Source organism: Tamandua tetradactyla, chromosome 20 (genome assembly GCF_023851605.1).
Source record: "Tamandua tetradactyla isolate mTamTet1 chromosome 20, mTamTet1.pri, whole genome shotgun sequence".
In the NCBI taxonomy this organism is placed as follows: domain Eukaryota; kingdom Metazoa; phylum Chordata; class Mammalia; order Pilosa; family Myrmecophagidae; genus Tamandua; species Tamandua tetradactyla.
The window spans coordinates 62285490-62304381 of record NC_135346.1 but is presented as its reverse complement, the minus strand read 5'-3'; the positions used below and the strand labels follow the sequence as shown (position 1 = coordinate 62304381).

The following is an 18892-nucleotide window of genomic DNA, read 5'->3' as shown; positions in this document are numbered from 1 at the left end:
CTCATCAAATATAACAAAACAAAGCTGCAATTTTCATCTGATTTTTTGCCTCCTGTGCTGGTTGGAAAGGATGTATGTCCCCTAGAAAAGCCATGTTTTAATCAAAATCCCATTTCATTAAGGTAGAATAATCCCTATTCAATACTGTATGTTTGAAACTGTAATCAGATCATCTCCCTGGATGATGGGATTTAGTTAAGAGTGGTTGTTAAACTGGATTAAGAGACGACATGTCTCCACCCATTTGGTGGGTCTTGATTGGTTTATTGGAATTCTATAAAAGAGGAAACATTTTGGAGAATAAGCAATTCAGAGAGCCAGAGAAGAATGATACAGCCACGAGAAGCAGAGAGCCCACTAGCCAGCGACCTTTGGAGATGAAGAAGGAAGACGCCTCCCGGGGAGCTTCATGAAACAGGAAGCCAGGAGACAAAGCTAGCAGATGACGCTGTGTATGCCATGTGCCCTTCTAGATGAGAGAGGAACTCTGACCGTGTTCACCATGTGCCCTTCCAGATGAGAGAGGAACTCTGACCGTGTTCACCATGTGCCTTTCCAGCTGAGAGAGAAACCCTGAACTTCATTGGCCTTCTTGAACCAAGGTATCTTTCCCTGGATTCCTTTAATTGGATATTTCTAGAGACTTGTTTTAATTGGGACATTTTCTTGGCCTTAGAACTGTAAATTAGCAATTTATTAAATTCCCCTTTTTAAAAGCCATTCTGTTTGGGTATATTGCATTCCTCCAGCTAGCAAACTAGAGCACCTCCTTTTTCTTTTCTTAATTGGCTGCTTTTGTAAGCATTGTTTCCCAGCTCCACTGCCTCTCCAATTCCTTCTCTGCAACTGGCACAGTCTTTAACCTTGCCACTTTCCAGGCTAATGTAGTAATCTCTTTAACATGTATTAAAGATGAATTTGTCTAAGAAACTTTTCTTTTCTTTTTAACATTAGCAAACAACTATAATCAAAAGGAGCTCCTGGGTTTTCTCAGAACCAACACACAAGTAAAATTTCTCAAACCCATACCTGCTCTGAGGGTGCCAACCCAGATGGCAAATCAAGCCTCTAGTTAGCTACATCTGGTCCAATACAAAATAAAGCCCCACTTGCACAAACCCACCCTCATAAAATGAACAAGCCCTTGTCCTACGACTCCAGCTAAATTCCTTTTAATGGCTATAAAAACTGTTGACTAACACACAAAACAGACCACTTAAAGCTTTTGCTAGTGACTGGCTTCTTTGCTACAGTGAAACTTTTGGTGTCCTAAATAAAATGCTGCAATCTGCAAACTCAACAAAGGAACCTGAGAGAGGGGCCGCAACCCATCACCCAGACCCCAAAAGCAGGGATGGCCATGGCCGGCACCCCTCACCCTCCAGCTCTGTCCTCACGCTCCCACCTACCCCTCAAGCCTATGCCCACGGCAAGCTCGACTCTGATTTGCCTTTCAACATAAATGACGATGTCACACGTTAACAGGAAATATTATGCACATTCAACATGGCAACTCATGTCCCGTTTCTGTACCATTACAATTTGCACAGTGATTAGGCCAATAATCATAAAAATAAGGCAGAAAAATTGATTCCTATTTTACTATGTATCTGAGAGACCAAGAAATAGTAGGAAACTATAAACAATAAAATATCAACGAAGATATTTTCTCCAGGACTCTGCCAAATTGCTGGAGAAGGGAAGACAGCTTCTGATTTGCTGCCTGGAGGAAGGAACAATTATGCAAATCAGGACTACAACTAAAGGCCAGAAAATCTCTGCATTACTCAGAGAAATTGACTTAGTCTTTCAGAGCTAATAACTGCTAACACACACTTGGCTGCCTCTTGGATTTTGGGGCGAGGCATAGGGTGAGATGGAGCAGGGGTTCACAGACAGGCAAGCTCTTCCAAGTGCTCTCAGGCTTCCCCATCCAGGCTCACCCAGAACCCCTGCAAGTGTCCCTGGCTCTGTGCCCCACGGGGGTGTTCGGCCCTGCGGGTGGAAAATACGCAAGCCTACATATCAATTAACGTGCATCATGAAAGTCTCACAGTCCAACTGCAGGGGTGGGGAGCAGTGAAATAACCCACTTCAGGAAGCAATGGGCAGACTGTACCATGCTTTGGTCCAAAGTAGAGTGGAACTTTCAGCTTGTTCAGAAAAGTGGCAGTTGGCTAATGTCTGGAAACATCATGTATTATTTCAGTGAGGAATAAGAGCTGTGTGTTGAGAGAGAGAGAGAGGAAAAGGCAGGATGTTCCAGGGCACACGTTTCACAAATAATATTAATCCAACTGAACCCCACCCTCCAGGCACCAAGTCAGCCCTACTTGAGCTGTGAATTCTCTCCTTGGTGAAGTAAACCTTTCTGGATCACTCATTCCTGGGAGCTAAAAAAATAAACAAAATTTTAAAATCTGCACAACTCACTTGTCTTTGTTATAGATGCCTTGCATTGTGGCTATTTTCTCTATTCGTATTTCTTACCCAGGATGGCACGATCTTCATCTTTCTTGAAAGGGGAACTTCGTAATCTGGAAAACAGCTGAGATCCTCAGGACAGAGATACTGCAAAAATGTCCAGGAAATGGAAATATCACCTCAACAGCTTTTTCTCTATGGGTTCTGGTCAGGGTTGGATACAGCCAGAGCCAATCACCCACATCCCCTGCAGCCCCAAGACCAGCCTATGGCTGCCTTCACCTCCCTTTCCAGCCTGCTAGCAATTGGAGGGGCACTGCATCCCCTGCTTGCACGCACCAATGAATGCGTGCTCTGGGGCTGAGCCCGGCTGTATACTCTGACATCACGAGTCTGCTTTGGAATCTCTGGAGTCAGGGATAGCCAGCCCGGCTTGTCTTTTGGGTCTATATTTGGGGGTTCAAATATCCTTAGTTGCGGTGAACGCGGCCTAAGGGTAACTAGAGGCCAGGCCTGAGTTAGCGCATCTAGTTAGCGCATCTTTGTTCTTAGGCGGTAAGCGGTGGAGAGTACTTTTTCTCGGTTTTCCGAGAAACACAGCTCATTTAAGAGTCCGTTTTTCCTTTCAGTGGTTTAATATAATCCGAAGCTTCACTGCCTCTTAAAAGAAATTTTGTGGAGATTAAAAAAAAAAAAACCCAAAAAACAAACGCTTGATTGGCTAATCCCCAAATCGGCCTCACCCATATAAATTTATTTTGGAATGCGTTGTCCGTGTACACATACTCTGGTCAGCAGCCAGGGCATAAGTCTCATAGATTTCTAATGGGATAAATGCCATAAATAGATTTATAACCTACCAGGGCGGCCGCGGGACAGCAGGCGGACTGCAGGAGACGAGTCCTCTACTAGTTAGACCAAGAACGCCCCTTCGGTTTAAAGACAAACTTTTAAAAAAAGCCCACACAGGACAATTGACACTATTAATTTCCCAACTCGAATCCCGCTTACCCGCGAATCACTCGGGTAGAGAATCATGAACCACTACGTAAAAAAAAAGCAACAAAAAAACCCCTAAGCATAACATTCTGTTCCCAGCACCGTTTTCCTGCAACCTTAAGCCTAATCGGGCTCGCCCTCTCCCCTCTGCAGCGCAGAGGTCCTTCGGCAGTGACCAGGTGGCGGCCCTGAAAAGGGCCTTCCGTTGGCGCTGCTGCACCCCGGGAGGGGACACGCTTCGGCCGGCGAAGCCGTGGAGCGTGCGGCCCTGGCGTTTCAGGGCGTCCGTCCATCGCGGTGACCGTCTTTCTCTTGGCGTGTTCGGTGTAGGCTACGGCATCACGGATAACATTCTCCAGGACGCCACGCGTCTCCTCGTAAACGAGGCCAGAGATGCGCTTACCACCGCCCCGGCGCGCCAAGCGGAGGATGGCGGGCCTTGTGATGCCCGGAATACTGTCCCGCAACACCTTCCTATGCCTCTTCGCACCTCCCCTCCCCAAACCGTTCCCGCCCGTGCCGCGCCCAGACGTGGCGACCGCGGGGACCGCAGAGGCTGGCGCTCTCAGGCTGCGCGCCGAGTCCCCTCCCCGCCCACGCTTCAGTGGATAAGCCGAGCGGACCAAATTGAGAACTGCAAACACAACGTCCGCTAGTTCTGAGCCAGGTGCCTCACTTGAAACGCGATGCCCTCTCTGGAGGAGAAGGGTACTACAGCGCGTTCTTTACTAGTAGGTTTGGTTTATGTCCAAAGTTAGCAGGGGAAACGGTGGGCCTGGTTCTGAGCACGGACAAAAAAAGACGAAAATGGCATAAATAAAGTTTTTGCACATTTTTTAACACCACGTTTTAGACAAATAATACTCTCTTTTCTGTCAGACCTTTTTTTTTGTCTAATATGTTTCTACAATTTAGCAAGCGGCGTGTTTGTTTTGTTTTTAAGCTGTCTCTCTACAGTTTAGCAAGGGGACGAGTTTGGGGGTTCAAGCCAACAACCGACAAGTGACACCTTCTTTAACAAATGCACCCGGCCTTTCAGTGTGACCATATTGTCATTTCAGCTGTGGGACACTCTTTCTCCCGAAATGGGAGAACCAAGAGTGATTAACTTCTAATCTTGCCTGAACTGATTGACTCCCACAAAAGTCATTGTGATATAAAGACACACGGCAGACATCTTCGAGGGGCCTGAAGTCACTTAATTCCCTGAAATGAGTAACTGGTAAAATTTGAAGGCAAAATGGTGTCAAATAAAAAACAAATCCAGATGTAGGAGGGAGAGACTTTACTGGAGAAGATCAGTGCAGGAGGTTGGGAAAGGGACTATTGCAATAGGGAAAACTCTCTGGTTGTAAGTCTGCAAGAATCTCAAGGGTTCGGCAAGAAGAGATTTCAGTTTTAGGCTTTGTTTTTAAAGAAAGAGGAGTACAGGAGGCTAGAAATAACAGTGTGTGGGGAAGTGGGATGAAAGGGCCATATGATCAGAGAATGTTTTGAAGCTGAAGCCAGCCTAATTTTCCAGAAGTCGTTGTTAAGGTTGTGCTGTCTGCTGGCTCAGGCTGAGGGTGGGCCAGAAATTCAGGGGCCTGGGGGAAGAAGAGAAGCTTAATTAAAATGTGATTAGCAAGCATTTGTTCTGACTGATCAGTGGGGACAAGCAGTTGGTCTAATTTATGAGGTGAAGAGTTGAAGAGGCCTGTATCTGGCCCTGATGGGTAAACAAGGGGTTACCCGTGAGTCTTAGCTAGGATGGTTCCTGGCAGTAAGCCAGTTTTTGAGCAAAGGAGTGAGGAGATTCTCATCCTTCACTGTTTTCCAGGATTACGGGGCTCAGGAAAAATTTGGCACTGTCAGTGCCCCCTTCTTTCTTTCCCTTCACTTTTCAGCCAGTATCAAGCTGTAGCACATTTCAGCCAATCTCTCCTATATCCATTCTCAGAGATTACAACCTGAAAGAGAGAGAGAGAGAGAGAGAGAGAGAGAGAGAGAGAGAGAGAGGATCTACAGTTTTCTGGAACAGGATGCGGCTAGGAGTGTGGGAGGAAGGGGAAAGAGAAGTGGAGTATTTGTCTATTGCCTGGGGTCTGAGACCTACCAGTTACTTCCCTCCCACTCACTCGCTCAAGTCTACCTAATGAGGAGGAAGCATAAAGGAGGGAGCTAGCTTCTAGGGACTGGTAGGTGGGTGCACTCCCCCAACCTCCCCAGGTTTTCCTGTGCATTTTTACTTATTCATAATATGCCCTGGTGTATATATGTCCTATTCTGAAAATGCATTCATTTTGTGAGTTGCTAGGGACAGATTGACAGGAACTCAGAGAGACAAACATAGTTTGGAAGTGTTTGCTTGTCCTTTGTTGTTTATGATTTTCCTCTTCAAAGCTCAGATGTGTCCAACAAGGAAGAGATCACGTGACCTATCTCCTTAAAATGAAATCCTTAGTTAGAGGCTGTGCCTGTTTAGAGCTATTATTTACCCCAGAGCAGCCATGTTTTAACCCTGATCCAATCTTGTGGGGCCAGACCTATTGTTTAGGGTGGAAACCTTTGATTAGATTGTTTACATGGAGATTGACTCACTGAATTGTGAGCATGACCTTTGATTATATTGCTTTCATAAAGATGTGACACACCCAATTGTGGGTGTAACTTTTTGATTAGATGGAGATGTGACTCCACCTGTTCAAGGTGGGTCTTGATTAGCTTAGTAGATGCTATAAAAGGGGGAAAATTGCGGAGAAACCTCTAATGCAGATGCTTAGAGAACAGATGCTTCATTGCTGAAAGAGACACAGACATTTGGAGATACTTGAAGTGCCAACAGAGAGAGCAGATGCCTAGGCAGGAACACTTGGAGATGCAGAGCCCAGAAGACATCACCTTCTGCCTTCCCATGAGAGTCTAAGCAAGCCAGAACGCAGAGTTGTGTCCTGGAGGAGCTGAGTGAAGGCCCACAGGTGCTTAGAGAGGAAGCCACTGGCATTGGAAGCTGGGAGCAATGGAACTGGGATGAAGGACCAGCAGAAGCCAGCCGGGTGCCTTCACATGTGACCGACATCAGCCTTTCTTGAGTCAAGCCATCTTTTTCTGGATGCCTTAGTTTGGACATTTTCATGACCTTAGAACTGTAAACTTGCAACTTAGTAAATTTCCCTTTTAAAAGCCATTCCATTTCTGGTATATTGAATTGCTAGCAGCATTAACAAACTAAAACAGAGACTGAGCCAAGATCAGATTCACCGTGAGACAGAGAACCCTGCCTGCGTTGGTCAGGTCTGAAGGAACTGACTGAGCTGAGAGTCCTGTGATGTAGGTTCATATGTAGAAAACACTGAAGCTGTCTGGGTTAGCAGGGAAATTCGTGGAGTGAGGGAGCTGTGGCAATCACCAAGTACAGCCAATCCCCACCTCAGGGAGCCCGTCTACTGCCAAGAAATCTTGGATCGCTCACTTTAGGGCAGGGAGTTCACTGTCTTCCAGCCTTTCCACTAGTTAGAAAGGTTTTCTCTGTTGAGAGGCTTATTTTACAAATGCTTAGCTGCCCCACCCAGTGTAGTGATAGCTGATACATGGCACGTGCTAAGTGTCAGGGGCTATTTAAACCTGGTTAATTACATTAGCTCATTTAATCCTTTCAACACTTGAATGACACGATTGTTGCTTGTTACTCCTCCTTTACAGATGCAGAATCTGAAACATAAAGAGATTAAAAATTAATCCCAGGTCACACAGCTAACAAGAGAGGGCTAGCTCCTGCTCTGCATTGCCCTGGGCATCAAGAACACAAGAGCACTTGTACCCCCCATCTTACCATTTCCTCTTATCCAGACTGGGTTTGCTTTCCTCTTTGGGTGGAAAGAAAAATAGCAGTCCTAACCCGTGTCAGTTAAACGTGAGAAGATGTACGAATTTCAACTATGGATGTTCCTAGTTATAAGGAATAATAAGTGGGCTAGTACAGAAAATTACTGGGATATTGGTCCACCAGATACAGATCCAAAAGACAACCTTGGATGTGTTGTGGCGGAGACAACTCAGATTGGACTATCCTCGAATCCAAAGATTCAAAACCAGAATCTGTCTTTAAGACAAATGTATAGATTCTGAAAACCAGGAAAAGGGAGACCCAATGGCCCCCAAACCTATTTACTGGTCTATCTAAGTACAAGACTGCTGTCGTCACGGAGGCCCATTTGGTGGGACCCCTACTCCACCAAGTGTGTCATCATCACTCATGCCCAGGGATACCCAGCCTGGACCCCTCATCTGTGGGGAGCAGGCTTTATTTCACTACTTTCATTTCTCAATTCCAAAAGCTCTTCACAGGGCCACCCAATTTTGCACAGAAATAAACTTTGTTGATTATCATCTGCAAACAAAGAGATGCTGTGACTGTTTCTCCTACCTGGAGTCCTGGTTGTTTTCTGGCTTACGTGGAATTTACTCAGCTCTCACCTTCTGTTTGCATGCTGTGAATTAAATACCAAGAGGTGCTACTTTTGTCTCCTTGGGGAATTCATGCTAATTCCCTAAAAGCAGGGCTTTCAGTGTGAAGTGATTGCACCTTGATGCTGTCTTCACTTGACTTTCATCTTAACTGTCTTGACTTCCCTCTCGACTAGCTTATTTGGGGTCCTCACCAACTGTATTTTTGTAATATCTTTCTGAGCTCTCTGTCCTCTGTTTAGCCCCCTTCACTGCAGAGAAGGGATCTTTCAAAAATTATTTGGCCACAGAATGAAATTGTTTCCTTGACATACAGTGCCCTCTCTTTACAATCTATTTCTGACACTGCCCAACTGCCCCTTGACACTCCAGCAATATTTAGCAATATGTTGAGTGAAACAAAAAGACAGAAATAACAAAGTAAATATTATAATGCCTCACTAATATGGACTAACTATAATGTACAGCACTCAGAATTAAATTCGAGAGCATAGGTTTTCAGGTGAAGGCCTACTTTAAAGATTCCTAGACTGTAAGCTCTTACAAAAGTTATATCTATTCCTGAATTTGAAACTGCTATTTCTAAATTCTGAGATTCTGAGTTCTTCGTGTATAACCTTGTCATCCCCGGAACTTTGGATATTTGTGCAACGCCTGAGACTCAAAGCTAGAATTCTATAGCTATGAAAGTCAGCATTAGCCCTACAGCAATGATTAAAAATGCTGAAAAAGTGACAAGACTTCAATTAGAAATATGAATGAAGCTGATCTGGTTAGGACTAAGGTAAATTAGACTAAAGGATAAAGGATGATACTGACTGTATTTTAAAACTGCAACTTCTGTGTGAGACCAAAGGAAGAGATGCTTTTTTGGTGCAAAATGTATATTTTTGGTAGCAAACTATCTAATTTAACTTGTATGGCCAGTTTATTCGAACACTGTAATGACATGGAAACTTGAATAGGGAGTGAGATCTTGTTGGTTTGAACAGGTTAGTGTGATGTCCTAATACATCCCAAAGTAATCTGTGCAGAAGATGAAAAAGTATTTGCAAATTCCCCTTGATGGACTGGGGGAAAAGGTGGAAATATTAAACTTCCCCACCTGGAAAAGACCTGATATTCTCACAAGCATTGGGGACTACCAATAGGCCAGACCCCTGATCTTGGGGCTTGCCCTAATGAAGTTTATTCCTGCAAAGGAAAAGCCAAGCCTACCTGTGATTATGCCTAAGAGTCACCCCCAAAGAACCTTTTTTGTTGCTCAGATGTGGCTTCTCTCTGTACGCCAACTGTGCAGATGAACTCACTGCCCTCCCTGTTACATGGGACATAACTCCCAGGGGTATAAATCTCCCTGGCAACATAGGACATGATGCCCAGAGATGAGCCTGGTCGTGGCAATGTGGGAGTGAGAAAGCCTTCTGGATCAAAAGAGGAAAGAGATATGAAACAAAATAAAGTTTCAGTGGCTGAGAGATTTCAAATAGAGTTGAGAGGTCATTCTGGAAGTTATTCTTATGCAGTTTATAGCTATCCCTTTCCAGTTTTTGGTGCATTGGAGTAGCTAGAGGGAAATACCTGAAACTGTTGAACTGTAATCCAGTAGTCTTTCTTTCTGTAGATGATTGAATAATTATAGAGTTTTTAAGATCTGTTCTTGTGACTGTAAAAACCTTGCGACTGACACCCCCTTTATACTAATTATGGACAAATTAGTAAGAAAAAGAAATAAACAATAGGGAGGATGGGGAATATGGGATTGGGGGTGGGTGTTAATTTTTACTTTTATTTTTAATTTTATTCTCATTTTTTTTTGAATAATGAAAATGTTCAAAAATCTATTGTAATGATGAATGCACAGCTATATGATGATACTGTGAAACCACTGTTTGTATACTTTGAATGATTATATGGTATGTGAATATATACTATATCTCAATAAAAAAAATAGTACAGAGCTCCCCTGTACCCTTTACCAGGTTTCCCGTAATGATTACATCTTATTCAGCTCTAGTACAATAAATAAAAAAAGAGAACATGGCCTTTTCTTGGGTACATAACAGCTTTAATCCAGCACAGCAACACTTACGTCAGGTTGGATAACTGTCAATTTCGGTTTTTTGATTGGAAGGTTATGAATGTTGAATTCTAATTGCACTTAAGTTTTCCATCCTGAGATCAAGTGAATTCATCTTTGATTAATTGACATCATCAATACCATTGTTCCCGTTTGCTAGCTGCCAGAATGCAATATACCAGAAACAGAATGGCTTTTTAAAGGGGTAATTTAATAAATTGCTGGTTTACAGCTCCAAGGCTGAGAAATGTGCAATCAAAGGCAACCATCCAGAGAAAGATACCTTGGTTCAAGAAGGCCGATGAAGTTCAGGGTTTCTCTCTCAAGTGAGAAGGCACATGGGGAACACAGTTACGGTTTCTTGCTCATCTGGAAAGGCATGTGGCAAACACGGCATCACCTGCTAGCTTTCTCTCCTGGCTTCCTGTTTCATGAAGGGTCCCAGGAAGTGTTTTCCTTCTTCATCTCCAAAGGTCGCTGGCTGCTTGACTCTGCTTCTCATGGCTGTGTCGTTCTTCTCTGCTCTCTCTGAATCTCTCATTCTCCAAAATGTTCCCTCTTTTATAGGGTTCCAGTAAACTAATCAAGACCCCACCCAAATGGGTGGAGACACATCTCCACCTAATCCAGTTCAACAACCACTCTTAATTAAATCACATCTCAATGAGATGATTTAATTACGGTTTCCAACATACAGTACCGAATAGGAATTAGAAGAAGTGACTGTCTTTACAACACGGGATTAAGCTTAAAACGTGGCTTTTCTAGGGTACATACATCCTTTCAAACCAGCACAGGTGGGTTGTTGAACCGGGTGAAGGATGAAAGGGCGGGGATTTGTGTTGGAGGTGACGCATCTCTGTACTCTGTGGCAGAGGGATCCCCGGGGCTATTGTCGGGGGCAGTGAGGCTAGCCAGGAGACTGTTGCAGAAGGTCAGGTGAGAAAATGTAGGGACTGGATCAGGGTAATGATAGCAAGCATGGCAAAGAGTATAGGAACATACAACTTGTATATTTAAACATCACATTTATATATGTATCTATATCGAGGTATAATGCTGCATTTAATATTTACATATACGCCTACACATTGTATATAGAGAGAGTATAGTAATTTCTTTGACGTGGTGAATGAGAGAGAAAAAGGAGACAAGGCTGAATTCAAACTTTTTAGCCTGAGTATTGGGATGATGGCGATGGTTCCAAACAGGAGACATGAAATGATGCAGTCTGTTTGAGGTGCGTCGGGCTCGGTGGGATGTACTTACACTCCCAAGGTAAATATCTATTCGGTGATTGTACAAAATAAACAATTGACTGAATGAAATTGCTTAGAAAGAAGGTGTTACTTAAGAAAAACAATAAGCCTGGTGCCTAAATTTCCAAAGCACGAGTGGAATGTAGAGGAGGGTGGCAGTTAACAACAACGAGGAATGGAAACTGGAAATCGAGAAAACGAATGTCACAAGTCTCAAAGAAATAGGGTTCTCTGCTGATTGTGTGGTTGGGTTTATTTGATAGGAACGGGGAGCAATATTGGAGTAAGGAAGATGCTATCTCCACCTAGTGGTCACTGGAGGTGTGAGCAAATAAAGAGAACAGATCCTGAGTAAGGCTCTGGTGTGGTATCCCCTGGGTTTCAGACTTATGCATCCAATAGTTAGGGACGTCTCCATTTGGGTGATCATGACAATTAAAAAAATCATAATAAGCAGTATTTATTGAATTCTTACTATGTTCATGTAAAATTTTACACACATTATCTGTTTATCCTCATGACTACCCCGTGGGTTTGCATTCCCCCCTTTCTGCAGATGAAGAAGCTAACACTTCAAGAGTTAAGCTACTTGTTCAACATCACACAGTAGTTAGTAAGGCAATTGACCTAGAGCCTGTTCTCTAGGTCATCAGAATCAAATACTTCCAATTGGCTTCCTCGCCTTCTCTGCATTTACACTCTCCTCCTGGAGTCCCAGCCTCAGCAGGGGGGAATCAGTCATTTGTTTAGAAACTTGGGACCAACCGTCTTTGACTCCTTTCTCCTCCTTCCTGCCCACAGTCACCCATTCACTGATTTCTTCCAAAGAAGTAGCCCACCAAGTTCGCAGAGGCTCAGATATAGGTAAAGCAGATTCTTTACACCTTTATTATATATTCTTAGCTATTTTCTGCTGCAAAAGTTTTTAAAAATTTTCTGATAAATTGAATTTTTCAATACCTTGTAAAAGTTTTGATTATGAGTATGCAATAGTATAAAAAATACAAAACAGATTTGTATATTTCTAACATATTAAAACAAAGTGCATGACTTTATACAGTACATCCCGCAGGCAAAGAAAGGTGGAAAGGGAAAAAGAAGGTTGTGATTAAGGTAGAGTGATAAACAAACAAATAAATAAATACAGAAGCAGAGATGATCCATCTTATGGTAAATTCTACCACCAATATTGTAGTCAAAATGTACAAAAAAAACACGTTTCAAAATATAACTCAGGAGGAAGATAACAATGGCTGGAACTCTTGTAATACACCTCAGAAGCTGTGGGAGAGCCAACTCCACTCACTGTGTGATCTGTGCATTTTGGTGGTGTGTAGCATGTAGGTTTTCCCAAAAGGAAGAAATATAGAATCTTAAGTTTAGATTAAGAACCATAAAACATAGGGTGCCTATAAAAAGTAGCTCAATTATTTTTATTTATGCTATCCAATTTTAAAATCCCATTTAAAAAATAAGCACTGAGCCATGTTTTTATTATAAGGTAGGCAAAAACGTTCCTCCCCTCATGTAAGGTGATTTTTTTTCCTGAAATTTTAAAAATGAGGCAAAAAGTACTTTAGTTTGGATTTAATTAATAGAGGTTTTAGAATTGAAGAGCTCCATGTTAGGATTTATTCATCACTTAACATGTCAGTGTTCAAAAATCCTTACTAAAAGAAGCCAAACCAAAACCCAACCCACCCAGCATTAACACACACCTCTCTTCTTCTAATAGAACTTTACTTTAAATATTGAAAAGAAATATTTTAACCTTCATATGTTAAAAAAAGTCAAACACCCATTTGACCAGATAAAACCCTCACAAAGGTCAACTGAAGTAATACAGAGCTAAAATTGAATTGTGCAGAGTTTCAATGTAGTCACCAGGCATATGACACAAAAGTCAATTATAGACAGACTATATATATATATACAGACTATATATAGCGAGCTTAGAGGCAAGCTCTCTAAGAAATATGCCCCAAGAAGCATTAGCCTTTGTTTAGTGCCATCTTGGAGATTTACTCACTTTATATTTTTCAGACATTTTTAATAGTGTGTTTTCTCTACCATGTGGTAATGCTTCATGCAGGTACTATTCATACAGGATTGCTGATACTGAAGCCTTCCCATTTCCCCAAGAGGACCTTTGAGTCTGCTTTAGATGTTTCATATAAATTAAATCTTTATCAAATATTAATATGGAGGAGGTGACAGGATACAACATATACAATCACGTTACCTCTCTGTCCGTTAAGTAATTCCTTTTTTCTTTCAAGAAACTTGCACCAGAAAGCTTAGTCTGTCCTGCTTAATATTCAGTAACACAGGTTTGAATCATCAGAACTTTGGCAAGACCTTAATATTTCAAAATTATCAACAAATACTTCTAGGGGCAAGTTCATATTATTGAATTACGACAAATTTACTATCATGAGGAAAAACAAGTGTAGCCAGCCACCTTAAAAAATGTCCCAACCACTGCTTCTCAATATAGAAAAGACTAAAACTACATGTGGTTTATCATACAGCAAATCCCATCTCTGTCACCTGAAATTTCCCTAATTCCATTCATGAGAAGGGCATTAAAAAAGAAAAAAGACTTAAAGAGCACTTTACAGCAGTATTCAGCTTTCCTATGAAATACTCAGCATCTTAAATATACATGCTTTTTTTCTTTAGTAAGCTAGACACTGGAAATGCGGGAAAAAAATAACCCAGTCTAAACCATTCTAGAATTTGTCTTTGGCAGAATAGCAAGTTATAACTATTTTTATATTTTTAATATATAAAAATTTAATATATAAAAAAAATTTTTGCTCCCCTTCTACATAAACCTCGGTCACCACTCCTGAGTGGACATGGGGAGAATCTCTGTCCCCGCTCCACCGGCTTCTCCAGCTGCTTTCTTAGAGCTGCAGCGAGGCTGGAATAGTGTCAGTGACGACTTCCCCCAAATGGCCCTTACAGCCAATCCCACCATCTATTTCCTGTGTCTTACAGTATATGAGCTCTGACAACGAGGAGGCTGGTGCTGTATCAGAGGCAGAAGCCCTCTCGGTGTCTGAACCACCATCTGACTGTTACGGAACAAGGAGATTGGGCTGCCGAGGCCATGGAGGTGGTACGATGAGCGTCAGAACTGTGCTGTTTAGATTCCGGTTTTTCTTTTTATGTGTCTCCCTAGACAAACGTTTTGCTATATCTACACTCAGACCAGAGGCAGATACGTGATATGTAGATTATAGGAGATTTTGTTCCCACGCGTTTTTTTTTTTTTACCCCCGGGGGCGGGGGCGGGGCAGTTGGGCACGGGCTGGAATGGAGCCAGGGTCTCCTGCAGGGCGGGGTGCGAGTGCCACCAGCGAACTGCCCGTGCTCTCATTCTTTCTGCAGTTTGCTGAGCCGGTTGCTTTTTATCCCGTTTCCAGGCAGAGCCACACTTTATTTGATCTCAGCGTAGTTAGACTGGGTCCGGCCCTTGCATCTACCACACTGATTCCAGTTTTGTTTGTTAATTTTTATTTATTTATTGTTTATCCTGCTGGCAGCTTCTTCCATCTTTTCACAGGCAAGATGCAGGCATGGCAGGTATCTCATTAACCAGCCTCATGCCACCCAAAACAGCTCTGGAAGTCCTTTTCTTCTCATCTTCTGTCAGTGACTCGAGAACCAGAGGACTTAGCCCTGCAAATACAGCAGCTGTCTCTACTCCCGTACATCTGTGGCTTGTGAAAACCAAACCCCTTTTCTCCTGCACAGTTGTCCTTCAAAAGCTGCCGTTCCACACGCAATGACACTCCCAAGGTGGAGAGTGAAGGCCAAGCCAGCTTCCCTCTGGTCACTCCCTCCTCTACAACTGCCTTGCCTAATGTTGCAAAAGTTTTGAAATAAAAAGTAATTTTTAAAATTGAAGGGCTATTTGCAATAGCCCCAAACTGGAAGAATCCAAAAATATCCACAGACAGCAAATGCATTATGGTATATTTTTAAGGTAGAATACTAAAAAGCAATGGAAATGAACAAATGTAGAGCAACATGCATTGATGTTACAACTGTGATGCTGAGCCAGACACAGAAGAGAACAAGATGTATAATTTTACCTATATGACATTTAAAAACAGGCACAACACAATTCTCTGCTGTTAGAACCCAGGAGAGTGGTTACGATTGTTCTTGGGTAAGGTGGAATGAGCAGAAGATGTGGAGAGGGGCTTCTCAGGTTCCAGTAATGGTCTCCAGAGCAGGTTACATGACTATATTCACCTCTTCAAAATTTATTGAGCTGTAAATTTCTGATTTCTGCACTCTTCTGTATGAAAACTATACTTCAAATTTTATTAAAAAAAAAACAAACAAAAACCTTGCCATGTGAAAGTACTGTCACAATATGAATTCAGTGGAAAATGTGTACCCCTTTTGTCTGCTCTGATTAAAGTATTGAGCAATTGGTTATCAAATATCAAATTGGTTATCAAATAGACAGCAGAAGTGTCCTCTCAACAAGTTACATAACCACAGATTTCTATGTGTTCTGTCCTTAATTGACTCTGCTTGGGTGGAGGAATTTGGTTTCTCGATGTGAGAATGTCATCAGTTATTGGGACTAAACACTTTGGTCACATCATTTCATAGGAAGGAGTTCCCTGGTTTTTTCAGTTAGCTCAAAAATAGAATATAACATGGGTTGTATGTCCACATTGAGTAAAATAATATTTTGACCATGGTTGAGCAAACTGGAAAATAAGAGAGATGGTCTCAGGAAGTGAGACTAACCCATCCTTCTCTACGCTGAACCTGAGTCATTTGTTCTACCAAGGAAATGCAGCTTCATCATCTTTACCATCACCTCGTTAGGCTAGCATCCATGCTCCCAACCAATGCCTACAAACCCTTTTTCAACATTTGCAGCTTCTCTCTACATTGCCTATGATTTCCATTCCATAAGTACTTATTTTCTGCCTCTGTGTTTGTGGTAGTTTGAAGCTGTTATGTACCCCAGAAAAGACCATGTTCTTTTAAACTATTCCCTTGGGTGCAGACCTATTGTGGGTGGGACCTTCTTGGCTAGGTTATTTCAATTGAGATGTGACCCATCCCATTCAAAATGGGTCTTAATGCCCTTCCTGGAGTCCTTTATAAGAAGATAAAACACATACAGAAACTAAAAGATACGATTAAGAGAAGCTCACAGAAAAAGCCATCGATGGAGAAGCCAGAAGCTCAAGCAATGAAACCCGTGGAGAGCAGAACCCACGGACATCGCCATGTGCCTTGCTATCTGAGAGAGGAGCCCAGGCTCTAGATAACTGGTGTTCAGAGAAGGCATCAGCCTGTTGAGGCCTTAAATGGGATATTTTCAAGATCTTAGAACTGTAAATTTGTAAGCTAAGAAATCTCCATTGTAAAAGTCAACCCATTTCTGGTCTATTGCATTCTTGTAGCGTTAGGAAACCAGAAGAGTGTTCTTTATATTGTGCCCTTACTGCTTTAATGAACTCCAGGTCATCCTTGGGGCATGATGTACTCTACCCACCCCTTCCTGCACAGCTGAGTGAGGTCCCACTGATGCACTACCATATTGGCCTTTATTATCTCTTTTCCCCACTGGATCATGACCTCCCCGTGGGCATGCGACACATCTTTTTCGACTTTATAGCTCCGGTGTAGGGAGTATTGCTGATACCAAGTTGTAGCTTGAATGTTTGTTGAATTGAACTGTTCTCCAAGGCTTGGGTGCATTGGCAAGAGCTTAATGAGGCAAGTAGTCTCTTCAATCAAACATTGATGAAAAAGGGAATGTTTGAGAAGAAAGATGGGAGTTGGGGTATACTTCAGACAAGACCTATTGTGAGAGCAACCCAGGTTTTGGCTAGATCTGAAGTGGGGCATGAGAGGAAAAGTTCAACAATGTTGTTAGCCATCAGATCAACAGTAGGATAAAATCGGGTGCAAGGAATGAGTTGAGGTGCACGCTCCCCAGCTGAGGCGATGTGAAGAGGCCATGTTTCTTAACTTCAAAGAACTCCATTGAGGCAGACCCTGTGATTGTTCCTGATCTGACCTGCCAACAGAACCACCTCTGCCAGCCCACGTGAATTAGAGAACAGCCCTTTCCTCCAGATATTTTATTGACAACTGTCTGAAAGTTGTGGTTATAAATACACAAATATTCAATCACCAAAATATCAATGGCACCCCCTGGATTGTGCCAGATGCAACCTGCTCAACTGTACATGGTGGCTGTACCAAGTTGTATCGTGTGCATATTGGCGTATACTTGTGTACAGCATTTCTTTGGGAGTCAACTGACCATGTTCATATCCTGTTCCCACACTAGCTGCATGAATTTAAGAAATAAAATCTTTGGGTCTCAGAGTCTTCATCTGTTGTGCTGGTTTGAAGCTGTTCTGTATCCCAGAGAAGGCCATGTTCTTTTACTCCATTTCTGTGGGTGTGGATCTGTTGTGGGTGGGACCTTTTGATTAGATTGTTCCAATTGAGAGGCGAGCACCCAATTCCAGGTGGGCGATAATCCTTTACTGGAGTCCTTTATGAGAAGATAAAGGACAGAAAAGGCCCAGAAGATCATAGAGAAGCACCCAGAAAAAGTTGGAGAGAGCTGAGAGGGAAAAGCCCCAGAGATGCTAAGAGAGGACCCACAGAAGCTCAGAGAGGAGGCCACTGCAGGTAGCAACTGAAAGCAATGAGAACTGGAGTAAAGGACCAGCCATGTGCCTTGCTATCTGAGAGGGGAAACTTGAATGCTAGAGGCCTTTCTTCAGAGAGGGTATTATCCTGTTGATGCCTTAATTGGGACATTTTCATGGTCTTAGAACTGTAAATTTGTAAACTGTTATATCCCCACTGGAAAAGCCAACCCACTTCTGATTTATTGCATTCCAGACGCTTTAGCAAAATGAAACATTCACAAACGGCATATAACATCTACTTCAAAGAACTGTGACACAAATTAGAAAAAAGAAAGGATTTCTAGGCATCTCACCTAAGATGAGCCCCTGTGTGTGCTCGAATCACACACTTCCTACATTGACTGCAAGGCTCACCTTGATTCTTCCCTAAATCTGCTTCAGCTTTCTTTCTCGTTTGTCATTGTGGTCACCACTAGAGGGCGACGCTTTACCGACTCATTCTGGCCGATTGCATTGACTTCTTTTTTCTTCTTTTTCTAATTGAGTAGCACAAAACTTCACATTTTAACCATTTTACAGTGTGCGCTTTGGTGGTGTTTATTACATTCACAATGTTGTGCAGCCATCGTCACCATCCAATTATCAAGAATTTTTCATACTCCAAACAGAAGATCTGTAATCTATTAAGTAATAATTCCCCTTACCCCCTGGCTCCAGCCCGTGGCAGCCTCTAACTTTCTGCCTCTTAGTTGGTCTAGTCCACGCTCATTAAGTACCAATTCTTCATTTCTCCATGGAAGAAGTTAAAAAACAAACAAAAAAACAAAAAAACCTTCCTTCTTGCCAGGGCCATGTTTCCTATGGTGGAATTCCTAGAAAAGTAGTTTCAGGTGTATTAAAATAAAAACTTGAGCAAACTTTGGTTAGATCTCAGAGAGTAGTATTGAATCAAGTCAGGAATTGGGGAGATTCCAAGCACCATGAGGTTGGAGAGGAATTCCGCTGAGCAAAGGCAGCAGGAACTTTTATAG

The 18892-nt window shown here is 42.5% G+C and overlaps 1 pseudogene across 1 annotated transcript in view; it reads right to left on the bottom strand.

Annotated features, from left to right (window-relative positions):
- LOC143664379 (uncharacterized) overlaps positions 1-14593 on the bottom strand; it is a 28058-nt pseudogene extending 13465 nt beyond the window's left edge. The window contains exons 1-3 of the transcript XR_013166406.1: positions 14491-14593; positions 3285-4057; positions 2434-2571 (exon numbers count right to left, since the gene is read on the bottom strand). The product of XR_013166406.1 is annotated as an uncharacterized LOC143664379 (transcript). The remainder of the gene's footprint in view (positions 1-2433; positions 2572-3284; positions 4058-14490) is intronic.
- Positions 14594-18892: the final 4299 nt, after the last annotated feature.